The following is a 13,964-nucleotide window of genomic DNA, read 5'->3' on the forward strand; positions in this document are numbered from 1 at the left end:
TATCTGTAACTTTAATGGGAAGAAGCCAAATCCATTAGGTCTTGAAGGAAAGAGTGACAAATTCTTCTGAGCCATGTCACTGTGACCTCCCAGTAGAAGGTCAAAAATTCTCAGATTTCCAGAGTCACAGTATTTTTTAGTACCTTTCCCATATCAGTTCTTTGAATGACCTATATATATAAAGACAAGTCCAATGTTCAGAAGCAATTAATTGATTGTACATTTATACTATCTTCCATCTAGTTGACCTTTGTCTAGTACAGCCGCTTCTATGCTCAGAAACGGACATCCCTTCCTGCTTCTTTCTCAACACCAGTGTGGTTTTGTTTGATTATTTCACTTGGCACTTCAGTGGTTACATTCTCCCAGGGGGCACAAGGTTGTTTGGTCTATTAGTACTTGCTCCCTAGGCTGTGATCTGCTTCATTTTGCTTAGAACCAGTTTCACCTGCGTACATTCATTTTCCTTCTCCAAGAGATTTAGAAGCCCCCTCAGACAGTTCTAAGGATTGTCTTGCAGATTGATTTCTGTTTTCTAGAAGTGTGTCCCTCCCAGGCAGGCCAGGGTCTGGTAGTAACAATTGCTAGCTATATCATAATTTTCAGAAAAGAGAGAGAGAGAGAGAGAGAGAGAGAGAGAGAGAGAGAGAGAGGATGTAGCTGAGGTTCCTAATATATTTTCTACATCTAAGGAATTGAAGGAGGACTGAGGCAGACATAAGAGGATTCATAAAAATACAAAATAATATATAGTTTTAGAAGTTAAGACAGTCATTCTCAAAGAGACAGTGGATTCTTCTAGCATTCTGGTAATGTGATGTTTTGATACAGGTGCTGGGGACATGGACCCACAAATTAACCCAGTCTGTGCTGAGTTGAAGAGGAGAGTTGGTAAAGGGAAAAGAAATGGATGAGAGTAGAAAATAAAATACATCTTGACTCCTTAATGGACTCAATTCACCTGGCTACCTTCATCTTGTATATAATCCCTACTCAGAACAAGAAAGAAAATCTGGAAAAAGACAGAGATTGTTTAAGGAAGTGACTATAAGAAGTCTCAATTTAAGCACAAAAAGTTAGTTTTCTTGAGACTCCAATAAATGGGATAGATATAGGTGATAGATACAGATATAGATATAGATATGAATATAGAGATAGAGATAGATAGATAGAGATATCCTATCTAATAAAGAGGGAATATGCTAATTGACCCTCACACCATCACAATGATGGTGGTGCCCACAGCCAATAAGGAGGGGATATGCTAATTGACTGCCTCGCCCTCAAAGATGGCAGCACCCATAGCCACAAGATGAGGGTGCCCAGTCCCCTCAGCCCCTCTGGGGCGGGAGGCATGTGGCAACTCTAGGTCCACCCCCAGGCGGGCCCGGCCGCTCTGTGTGCCTGCTTCCAGAGTCCCCCAGTCCCTTCAGCCCCCCAGCCACCCGGGGCCGGCCCGAGGCACAGGCAAGCCTCGGATGGCAGCTGCTGAGCCGCCCAGGGCTGGCCCAAGGTGCAGTCAAACCTCAGATGGTGGCTGCCCAGCTGCCCAGGGCCGCCTGAGGCTCAGGTAACCAGGGCCAGCCAAGGCGTGTGCTGCTGGCAGTGGCAGCAGCAGAGGTGTGATGGGGCATCACTTTCCCCTGTTTGCTGGGTCGCCTCCTGCCCCTGAGGGCTCCCATACTGTGAGAAGGTGCAGGCTGGGCTGAGGGACCCCCGCCTCCAGTGCATGACTGGGCCTCTAGTCTATATATATAAAAGGCTAAGTGACCGACCATCCGATCGACTGGCCAGTACAGATGACATGCACTGGCAATTTAAAAATAAATGTTGGTTCATGCACTTCTATTATAGAGAAAGGGTGAACAGCGATATTAAAATATTTTGTATGTATTATATATACTATTTTGACATGTAATTTTTTGCAATAATGTAATTATTTTACAAATCTTTCTTCTAATTAATTTCCTTTCAATGCACACGAATCCATGTACCAGGCCCCTAGTAGAATAGATGTAATATAGATATAGATATAGATATAGATATAGATATAGATATAGATATAGATATAGATATATTGTTGTTTTCTGAAAGAATTCAACATTGGCAAATTTTACTATGCTCCTTCTATAATCCTTCTATGACCAATTGCAGATATCTCTGGGTAGAGAAGATGTGACAGGTATCAGTATAAGTCCCAGTATCAACTTCAAGTCTCTTGTGAATTTGAACTACATATACCCATTTATCTCATGGGAGAAGGTAAGATGCCTTGTCCTTCCACCAAGAACTATGGTACTTTGTCCACCTTCCCACACAGGTGTTACTGTGTAACGCTAGGGACCTCTGGACAAAACGTATCCATGTCTCAGATGAATGACTTTCCTCTCCAGGCCTGGGCTCTGGTCCTCATATTTTCATGGTGGGTCCAGAAAATGAAGGAATAAGACTGATGTGCACAGGCAAGAGATGGTTCTCCCAGCCTGAGGTACAATGGAAAGATGTGACGGGAGAGAAGATACCTTCTCTCTCTGAGGACAGGATCCAAGACAATGATGGGTTGTTTCAAATTGAGGTATCCCTCGTTGTGAGAGACAGCTCAAAGAGAGAGGTGTCCTGCATCATGAAGAACCCCTTCTTCAGACAAGAGCAGGTGGAAACCATTTTTATCGCAGGTCAGCACTGCTCATTTTAGGGACAGGACAGGAGTAGGGAGGAGATGTGTGGGAACTGGGTGGGATAGGCTTGCTCAGTGTACGTTTTGGATCAGGTTTTGGGGGCCCTGTATCAGAGCCTTTCTTCCCTAGGACCTCTCCTTGGAAAGTAGCATTCACAGTGACTTTCCTCGTACTTGGGATTTTCATCGGTGCTGTTGTGTTTTTGACCTGGAAAGAGCAACAGGAAAGGAAGAGAGTACAGGAAGCCAAGGAGAAAAAACAAAAATAAAGCCAAGGCAAAGGTAAAACTGAAGGAGACTTGGGGACAGCTGTAAATTTATGCGTTTGTTAGCATGGCTGTGTATGTGGATGGCATCTGTTGTGACACAGAGACATGTGCAAGACTTAGTTAGAGCCCCATGACCTTCAAGAAGACATGGAGCCCAGGACCTCCATGAGAAAAATATGATAATAGAATCCAATGGAGAGAGGAAACTCACTAGTATAAACATGGAGTCAAGAATAAATGTTCATTTGGCGTGCCTGTGATACGCGGGTTGTTATGAGTTAAAGGTGTTAACATAAAAAAAACCATTGAAACCTGGAAAAAAAAGAATAAATGTTCACAGTAATTCTCAATTAAGGCAAATTTCCTGATCTAAGTATATGGAAGCAGCATTTAGGATCTGGGCTCAGTAACAGTCTAGAAAGTAAATGTTGGACTATTTTTCTGTAAAATCTGATTTGTTATTTTCTTGCCTTTTTAGAATCTTTCAAGAAAGAGCTTGGTAAGTTCTTTTTATTTTCTAGTCATTACTTTATTCTGTACACTTGGCATCTCACAGACTGTTATTGCTTTTCAGGAATTATATAATCAAGGTGAGTTAGACTGATGTTGGATCAACCATCTCATCTGACCCTCTGTTCTCACCTCCTCCTATTGACCTTGTTGGTGAAGAGGAACACTTCACCCAAAAAAGAATAAGGGGGTCATACAACACTGGGCAGATGAGGTAGACAGCGGTTTGTCAATCACATATACTCACATCCTGGGGGAGGGCACCACACACCAGGCAGGACACATGGAGGTAGCACTTGGGAGCAGAGTCAACCAGCAGGGCTGTGGGAGGTAGGTTCGTAATAACTGGAGGATGAGGTACTCCTGTTTTCTGCAGAAGTATGTGATCGGCATGTTTGAATAATTTTGCCAGCTGACAGGGAGGTGAAGCCCACTATTGGGCTGAGGACAGGTGGGGGTCAGCTGCTTTGGCTGGTAGGGGAGTTAGCTGGGTGGGAGCTCTTCCTGCTGGATAGAGAGCATATCTAGTGAGACCAGGGGCACTCACAGTTGGGCATTTGGATTCCTGTGAGGCTCAAAGATGTCAAGGCAGCAATGGAATTTCAGGATTTACAACACAGTTTTACAATTATAGCCCACCCGCTTCTTCTCCCAAAAGAACCAGACCCTCATATTTTATCACAGATGTGTTGGTTGATGTGGAAAGTGTGACGAGATAGCACAGGAAATATAAAAGAAGACAAATATCCCATAATTTGCATTGAGATGATGAACACAGAAATATAGCAATATCATAAACCTTCAGATTTCGTGTGGTTGCAGCAATTTCAGTCTGAAGCATGTGTCCTTTGAATGGGAATATCTAACTTCTTTGTTTTATTTCAGACTGGAGAAAAGCTGGGTTATATGCTGGTGAGTAACTGATGTTGTCTTGGGGCTTCAGGTGCCCCAGGATTTCATGAGCCATTTCCAGGGCATGGTTAGAAAGGTGCCATCTTCTGGAGATTTTATGTTGAAGCTGAGAGTCCAGAAAAATATAGCAGCTAAGTGAATAAGCATCCCACTAGTTCAGAGGACACATTCTTGCTGTATTTTAACATGGTTTTTTTCCTCTTTAGACTGGAGAAAAGAACATTTGTAAGTAGGTGAGTGGTCCTATTCTTTTGTCCTACATAATCTCTTTTATACAAACCACAAACTCTTGCATCTATATAAACACCCAATAATACCTCCTTGGTTAGGCATTTCATGGCTTTCACTTCAGTCTCAATTCCGTGCTGAAGCATTAACAGACTTCTTACTATTCTGATACCATTCGTTCAGCTAAATCTATACAACTATTTATTCAGTGTCAAATAAATACAACGGGGCTGGTCTCTGACTCCATGGGAAAGTGCACATACAAATTGTGATGAATGTTATGAAGGAAAAAGCAATTGCTGTGAGGGGAAGGAATGGCAGATTAAAGAAACTGCCATGAAGAAATGATGTCAGTGACAGGGTAGATTTATTCATGTGAACAACATTGAAAGAGTAGTTGAGCTGGAAGGAAGTCTGCTATGTAACCATCTTGAGACAGAGCATAGCTTGTTGCCACTCAGAGCAAGCACACAATGGCCCTGGCCTCAGAGTCTTTCCAGAGTTAGAGTTGATTGTCAATGTCTCGTGCATGCTGCTTTACTCTGCATATCCCCACATCCACACCCATTTTCTAGTTAACATAATCCTCCAAACACCTAATATCCCACATAAATTCTTAGAAAAACTTTAATTATTGAAAATGTTGGGTTTGACAAGAGCAGGTTCTTACTACCAGTACTAGTGCTGCGGCTACTCTTAATGTCCAGTATTAGTGTTGCTAGAACTACTGGAAGCTAAAGTTTACCAAGTGTTCATCACAGGCAAGACAGTATTAAACTCTTCACATTATCTCATTTCTTGCTCACCATAGTCCTATGCTGAGAGATCAGAATTATGTTCATTGTCATGAAGGCAAAGTGAGGCTGAGAGAAGCAAAGTAGTTTCGCCAACTTCCAAGCTCTTAAGGATGGAGTGATTGTCATAATTTGGGGCTTTCTGACTAAAGAGCCTGGGATTTCAACCATTAAAGTATAATAAGTGTGTGTGAGAAGGATAACTGTGTTATTATGTAAGCCCACAGAAAAAGGATGCCAAAGAAGCTTAAATGCAAATAAGTACAGTGTGACTGAAATATGGCAGGACTTGATTATTAAGAGCAAACAGCCGGCATCTGAAGGAAATTGGAGAAACCCCACCCTGCAATACCCAATCCTGGGTTTCAGCCCTCTTCCCTAAACAGCGTCTGCCTGTGGGGAACAGGTGTCCTGTCAACCCTGACCTTCTGTGATCTACACACCATGCGTCTCCTATGAATAGATATGGAGAGAACATAATGGTTTACCCACTCTTCCATTGCTCTCCCTCTTCTTTTCCGACATGCTCCTTTTCCTGTATTTGAATCTTTCCTAAAACCAACCAGTCTTGATTGTGGAATGACTTTTTTTTCCATACCTGCAGTGGCTGTTACTCTGGATCCAGACACAGCTCGTACCAAACTCATCTTATCCGAGAGTAGAACACATGTTTCTTCAATAGAAAATGTTTCTCAGAACAATGATGGCCCCACACAGCAGGAGCAAGAGGACACCTTCTGTGTTCTGGGCCAGAGTTGCTTTACCACAGGGAGACATTACTGGGAGGCAGAAGTAAATGTGGGGACAGAAGGTGGACCTGGAACCAGATGGGTGCTGGGTGTCTGCTCAGATACAGTGAAGAGAGAGGGGTGGTTTGTAGAAAGTCCAGAAAAGAATTTCTGGGTGGTGGCATACAAGGAAGGGGAAATCAGGGTTCTCACTTCCCAGCCGGAGTCTCTGTTGGTGAGGCAGCGCCCCCACAGGATAGGAGTGTTCCTGGACTGGGAGGCTGGGGATGTGTCCTTTTATAACATGGTTGATGGATCTCACATCTATTCCTTCACTAGAATCAGATTCTGAGGGATCCTTCATCCTCATTTTAGCCTCCAGGGTCCTGGCACATCTGTGGCCGTCTGCTCAGCTTCAGATCACACTGGAAATTGTCCTGGTTCTTCTCCAAAGACCTCTGTGACTCACTCAGGGAGTTCTGGTAAGGGCGTCCCCCAAGAAGCTCACTCTGTTACCTCGGTAAGAAATGAAGTGTCAGTCCCTGAGGTATCCCTGAGCTGCCCCCACTCAGAGCTCTTGTGGGTGAGAAAGCTGTCGCTGTGTGGAGAGTAGCCTGTTTTCAGTAGGTTAACATTTCAGCCCTTTTCAAAGAGGGGGAGGCAGAAAGAGGAATGGGGCAACTGGAAAATGGTTGGGAGAATTTCCTCCAATGTTACCTTTGGGGCAATGTAGTCTCTTTATGAGCAGCAACCATTTGTCACAGAAAACTGCAAACAAATGCATGGTATCTCTTCTGTTCCATTGCTCAGTGTGTGTTGAAATAAATACTATACAATGGAATACTATGCTGCTGTAAAAAAGAAAGAACTCTTACCATTTGCAAGAGCATGGTCAGACCTAGAGAGCATTATGCTAAGCAAAATAAGCCAGTCAGAGAAAGATAAATATCATTTGATCTCACTCACATGTGGAATCTAATGAACAATATAAACTGATGAACAAAAATAGACCCAGAGACATAGAAACATCAAACAGACTGTCAGACTTCAGATGGAAGGCAGGGGAGGTTGGAGGGGGGACGAGATCAACCAATGAACTCATGTGCGTATATGCATAACCCCTAGACACAGACAGTGGGTGGTGAAGGCTTAGGAGGGAGAGAGTTGGGAGAGGGCAATGGGGGGGTGGAAGGACATATGTAATATTTCCAATAATAAATATTTATTTTAAAATATTTTAAAAACTACATTTACAGAGAAATTTTATATTCTTATTGTTTGTGTTATCAAATGTGGAGGAGGGGTGGTGTCTAAAGGGAAGGGTCAACAGTTGAGTGAATTCTCAGTACATGTTGCTGTTGTTGGAAATACACAGAAATCGTTCAAATCTTTTGAAAGTTAATAGCTCAGCTTGTCCTTGCCTCCGTGACCATCGACTTGTAAACCTGGAGTCTTCCATAAGGTGGAGAGGATGGTAAAACCTTTCCGGTGGGAGACCAAGCCTTCTTGAGGCGAGCCTTTTATTTGCTAACTAGAGGCCTAGTGCACGGATTCATGCACAGGTGGTATCCCTCAGCCTATCTGGTGCCCTCTCTCAATCCAGGACCCCTCAGGAGATGTTGGACTGCTGTTTTCAGCTGGATCCCTGCAGGCACGAAACCGGCAGTCCAACATCCCCCAAGGGATGTAGTAGTGCGTGAAGCAGCAGGTGGCCGGGTAGGAGCCTGAGCCTGGGCCAGGCACTGCTCCCACTCCTCCTGGCCCAGCTGCACCTGCTGCCACTGCTGCTTGGTAGCACTGCAGGGGAGGCAGGAGAAGCTCGCACTGCTGCAGCTGTGCTTGCCAGCCACGAGCCTGGCGTCTGGCACCCATCAGTCAGCTGAGTGGTGCTCCCGCTGTGGGAGCGCACTGACCACCAGGGGGCAGCTCCTGCATTGAGCGTCTGTCCTAAGTGGTCAGTGCACATCATAGTGACCGGTAGACCCATTGTTTGGTCGTTCGGCTGCTTAGGCTTTTATATATATAGACAAGTTCTCACTGGTCAGCAAGTCCAGACTTTTGTCCTCTGGGAATATGTGAATGAGAAAGGAATTAATTTTGCAGTTTATGTTTTCAGAGTAAAAAATAAAACTAGTCAAATAGACATAAAGGAACATCTGCAGCCTTCATGGAGAAGAGTTGACAACACTGCCTGTTTTCTTCACTGACCATGTCCTTCCCACTGTTGAGGTTTCCTTTGCCTTAATGCAGCTAAGTCTTCTCTAACATCACCAAGCTTGTGTCTTCAAGGATATAAAATATGATCTTCTCCTTTTAAGTGAGCTTTCTCTTCCTGGTGACAGAAGAGATCCATTTAGCTTTTTCTACACTAGTGACAGTTCTTTAAACCACAGGTCTCATTAAGAATCTCTCTTGGAAGATGTATCTCCTTAGCAAAAATTCCCCAGCACACTAAGTTGTGGAGAGTGACTATAGCGTTTGGACAGGTTCAAGCCTTGAACTGATGAGAGGACATGGACCTCTTGTGGCAAAGACACATACAAGTATCAGCTTGGAGGGCAAAGCTCTCCCAGCACAATTATAGCCAAAGGCTATGGTTGTATGTAAACTTGATCTTATAGTCTGACCTTGTAGTTCTAGGTAGCTGAGGGATGTGGGCTGCAGGAGGTGCAGCAAGTGCTACCAAAACAAAGCTTGATAGAGTTCAGAGAATTGCAACAACAGGAAAGAAGCAGATTTGAAACTTGCAAGAATATTGTAAACATCTTGACCACTCCCTTATTTTGCTTTGTGTGATCTGAATATAAAATAAAGATTCAGCTTACAGGCTGTGTCACTGTGTCCTCATCTAGGTGCAGTGATCCACCTGGCCCCAACTATATTCTCTTGTGTTGATTTAATCCTTCACCACCCCTCCTCAGGTTCACCACTGGCCATGCTGGACGCGGTTCACTAAGTGGCAAAGCCAGTATTTGAACCCAAGGAGAATATTCCTATATATGAGAACCCTACACATGGGGTCACAACAAAACAGAAGAAAAATGAGATTGGAACTATGATATAGAGCAGGAAGGATAATGGGTTCAGTTTAGGATATTTTTCTTTTGTTCTAAACTTAGGATATTCAGCATGAGGTCCTCAAATGAGTTTTTAGTGTCTCTCCTACTGGAACTAAAAGCATACTTTGTTCTACAACAGGATTCTTCCACCTTTCACTTCTCCACTCATTTTAATGAGCTTTTGTCCTTTAAGCTTAGAGATTGGGCAGCATAGGTTGGAGGTGGACAACGAAAGAAAGTGTGAGGATTGATGTTCTTTAGAATCAGTTGTAGAAATGTCAGGGATGACATCGCCCACAGCATCCTCATCTCTAGTGTGGGCAAAAAACAAGCAGCGAAGGGTCGCCAAGTAGCCTATGGTTTCTGGCAAAGTAATGAACTTGAATTCAGTCTGACTCCATCAATTTAATTCTTTATTGCTAAACTACTCTGGAAATCCCATTCTGAGTAGAATTTATAAAGGTATGATAAGACATTGAAAAGACAAAGAAGCGTCAATAGAATAAAAAAATGTAGGGCAGAAATTATATCTTATTAAGCATTTTATCTCTAGGGCCTAGCAGAGTACATTCTACAAATAAGGACTCAATAAATATCCTACTTATAAATCTATTCATGCATCCCACAAATGCTTATTGATCAACCAATTGGTGGTACTTTTCTAGGTTGTGAGGACATATAAAAAAGAAAAATATTTCTGCCATAATGGAACTTATAGTTTACTGACAAATAAGGAAAACATCCTTCAGGGAGGTTAACAAATTTAGTTTCTCTGTTTCCTTCAGTCTTCTCCTTGAAACTAAGATTCATCCAATCTCTACATCTATTCTGAGAGTTGCCATGCTTTACACAACTACAACCATCTATGCATCAAGATCCTTTAATGACTCACCAATTGCAGCATTTTACCCAAGCCACTAATCATTCTCCTTTCCTATGGGTTTCTTAGTTGGAATTGGAAGTGAGATTGTAAATTAATCCCTAGTTTGGGTAGCTAATGAAAATATATGTTCTTTAGCTAGTAAAAATTTTGACTGATAAAAACACATATTTTCATGAAATTGTCTTAAGGAATATATGTATTTATATATAGGATCTGCACAAGGACACAAGACTAACAAGCAAAGAACTAGTTTGATTAGGAAGAAAGGCTACAGTAAAAAAAATAATAATAAAAAAATAAAGAAGACAGTTAACCTCAAGATAGTACCATATTTTCCGGGGTATAAGACGAATTTTTAACCCAGGAAAATCTTCTATATGCCCAGTCTTTTTATATGCTGGAAAATACGGTAAATAAAAAATTTTCAGTTACATTAAATTAAAATAGAGTAGTGTCAAACAAAGCTAACCTATTTACTACTAAATTTGTTTACTACTAAATGTATCACTAAATTTATATTAAAAATTTAAAGGGCATATAAGGGCATATTAATGTATCAAAAATGTATAAATAATTTGTAAAGCTCCATGGAACATACAACACTAAAGCTCAATAGAACATACAACACTAGAGAACATACAACACTAAAAGTGAACCTCAATGTAAACTGTGGGCTCTAGTTGAAAATAATGCATCAATATTCATTCATCTATTGTTGCAAATGTACCACACCAATGCAAGACATCTGACCTAATAAAAGAGTAATATGCAAATTGACCCTAACTCTGCCACACCCACAAGCCACGCCTGCAAGCCACACCCACAAGCCAATCAGAGCAAGTATGCAAATTAACCCAACCAAGATGGCTACAGCCATGGAGAAAGTAGGAGGGAGGCTTCGGTATCCAAGGCCATAGAAGAAGCCAAGCTTTCCCCTGCCCTGGCCAGCCTAAGCCTCCACTCAAGGCTATAAAGTTTCAATTATAGAAGATATACACAAACCCCAACAGAAACAGCTGCTGGCCACAGAGTGAGCAGGAGGCTTGGCTCCACTCCAGGCTACAAAGTTTCAATTGTTAAAGGTAAATAAATTCCAGATACCAGGGCCTCCGCTTGGGTCGCCAGGGGGCGTGGCTGGCCTGCAAACCACCACAGGCCTCTCGCTCAGGCCGCCCCACGCCCCAAGGGAACCCCCACCCTGATCCGGGACACCAGGGCAAACAAGCTGGCCCCCACCTGTGCACCAGGCCTCTATCCTATCTAAAAAAGAGTAATATGCAGATTGACCATCACTCCAACACACAATATAGTTGCCCCCATGTGGTCAAAGATCCTGCCCCCATGTGGACACAAGATGGCCACCACAAGATGGCCAGCAGGGGAGGGCAGTTGGGAGGCACCAGGCCTGCAAGGGAGACTAGTTGAGATGGACCAGGCCTGCAAGGGAGGGCAGTTGGAGGTGATCAACCCTGCAGGGGAGGGCAGTTAGGGTTGACCAGGCTTGCAGAGGAGGGAAGTTGGGGGCAAACAGGCTGGCAGGGAAGCAGTTAGACATCAATCAGGCTGGCATGGGAGTGGTTAGGGGGTGATCAGGCTGGCAGGCAGGCAAGCAGTTGGGAGCCAGTAGTCCTGGATTGTGAGAGGGATGTCTGACTGCCCGTTTAAGCCTGATCCAGTCGGACATCCCTCGAGGGGTCCCAGATTGGAGAGGGTGCAGGCTGGGCTGAGGGACACGCCCCCCCATCCCCGTGCATGAATTTCGTGCACCGGGCCTCTAGATAATAATAAAGGAAACTATGGGGGGAGAGAGGAGGAATATGGAAATACTCTGGATTTTCCACTCAATTGTGCTGTGAACCTCAAACAGCTCTAAAAAAGAATGAAGTACTGTTACATGCTACAACATGGACAAACTTTTGAAAACATTATACTGAGTATAAAAAGCCAGACACAAAAATATCCATATGTTTCATGGTTCCATTTATATAAAATATTGAGAATAGGTAAATACATCAGGACCAAGTAGATTAGCAGTGGCCTGGGGCTGGGGAGAGGGAAAAATGTGTAGTGCCTGCTTAATGGGTATGGAGTTTCTTTTTGGAATATTGAAAATATTCTGGAACTAGATAATGATGATGGTTGCATGATATTATGAAAGTATAAATATCACTGAATTGTGTACTTTAAAATGGTCAAAATGATAAACTTTATGGTATGTGTATTTTACCTCAATTAAAAAAAAATTTAAAACTAAATAAAATAAATGTGTCCATAACTGTGGAAGAATTAACCTTTTGCACTCGGATGTTGAGTATGACTCGACACGGTTAGCATTAGAATAAAGGAATCGAGAAAAAAGCAAGCGAGTGCAAAGGGTTAACATAGTTTCAAACACAAAGTTATGAGTTTAAACAGAAAAAGAATATCATGACTGGAAAGAACCTCCAGAATGCTGTAGATGAATGACCTTCACAGAACAGCAAAACTATGATGACTGCCAACCTGGGAAGCAGCAGTGTCGTTTGCAGATATTCCCTTCTCACCTCAGAAGATGTTAAGACTTTTCCAAGACATTCTTTTTTTCACATTATTTCTTCTTCCTCATGTAACTTCTCTAATTTATTATGACTTTAAAATATTTTTACTGTGTTATATTTATTGCTTATGTTTATCCTATCTAATAAAAAGGTAATATGCAAATTAACTGTCACTCCAACACATAAGATGGCCACCCCCATGTGGTCAAAGAAGTCTGCCCCCATGTGGACACAAGATGGCCTCCACAAGACGGCCAGCAGGGGAGGGAAGTTGGGAGGGACCAGGCCTGCAGGGGAGGGCAGTTGGGGGGACCAGGCTTCCAGGGGAGGGCAGTTGGGGGCAACCAGGCCTGCAGGGGAGGGCAGTTTTGGGGGACCAGGCCAGCAAGGGAGGGCAGTTGGGGGTGACCAGGCCAGCAGGGGAGGGCAGTTGGGGGCAATTAGGCCTGCAGGGGAGGGCAGTTTGGGAGGACCAGGCCAGCAGGGGAGGGCAGTTGGGGGAGACCAGGCCTGCAGGGGAGGGCAGTTGAGGGGGACCGGGCCTACAGGGGAGGGCAGTTGGGCATGATCAAGCCAGCAGGGGAGGGCAGTTGGGTGTGACCAGGATGGCAGGGGAGGGCAGTTAGGGGCAATTGGGCTGGCAGGGGAGCAGTTAGGTGTTGATCATGCTGGCAGGGAAGTGGTTAGGGGGTGATCAGGCTGGCAGGCAGAAGCAGTTAGGGGCAATCAGGCAGGCAGGCAGGGAAGCAGTTGGGAGCCAGCAGTCCTGTATTGTGAGAGGGATGTCTGACTGTGAGAGGGCAGTTGGGCATCCCTTGAGGGGTCCCAGATTGCAGAGGGTGCAGGCTGGGCTGAGGGACACAGCCCCCCATCTTCCCCCACCGTGCACAAATTTTGTGCACCAGGCCTCTAGTTTATTGTATAATTATTGATTTTTTAACATGTGTTTTATTTTTCTCTAAAGACAAAACTGACATTTTCATATACATGATACATAATTAAATTTTCTCTTGGACTAGAATTTCTGAAAATTGTCTACACTCCACATTTTCTATTAACTTTCTGAGAAAGTATGAGATTCCACACTTCATATGATTTTCTAGATCATATCTTAGTGATAGGTTTTTCTCTGTATATTCAGCTATATTTTCTTTTACTCTTTTTAAACTGTATTTATAATTTTCTCAGCCCTAATTGGATAATTAATGTCATCTTGTTAAAGAAACCAACCAAATACTCGACCATTTCTTGCATGTCCTTCTCTAGGCTAAATTGCATTCCCCATTGGATTTTCTAAGGATCTTTGGTCATCAGATATCAGATTGTGATCAGTAGGCAAGTATCAGAGGACTTGGGATGGTTATATC

At 43.4% G+C, this 13,964-nt stretch overlaps 1 pseudogene; it reads left to right on the forward strand.

Moving 5' to 3' along the window:
- Positions 1-2,267: 2,267 nt before the first annotated feature.
- LOC103300510 (butyrophilin subfamily 1 member A1-like) lies at positions 2,268-9,074 on the forward strand (annotated as a pseudogene).
- The last annotated feature ends 4,890 nt before the right edge of the window (positions 9,075-13,964 follow it).

Source organism: Eptesicus fuscus, chromosome 10, assembly GCF_027574615.1.
Source record: "Eptesicus fuscus isolate TK198812 chromosome 10, DD_ASM_mEF_20220401, whole genome shotgun sequence".
NCBI lineage: Eukaryota > Metazoa > Chordata > Mammalia > Chiroptera > Vespertilionidae > Eptesicus > Eptesicus fuscus.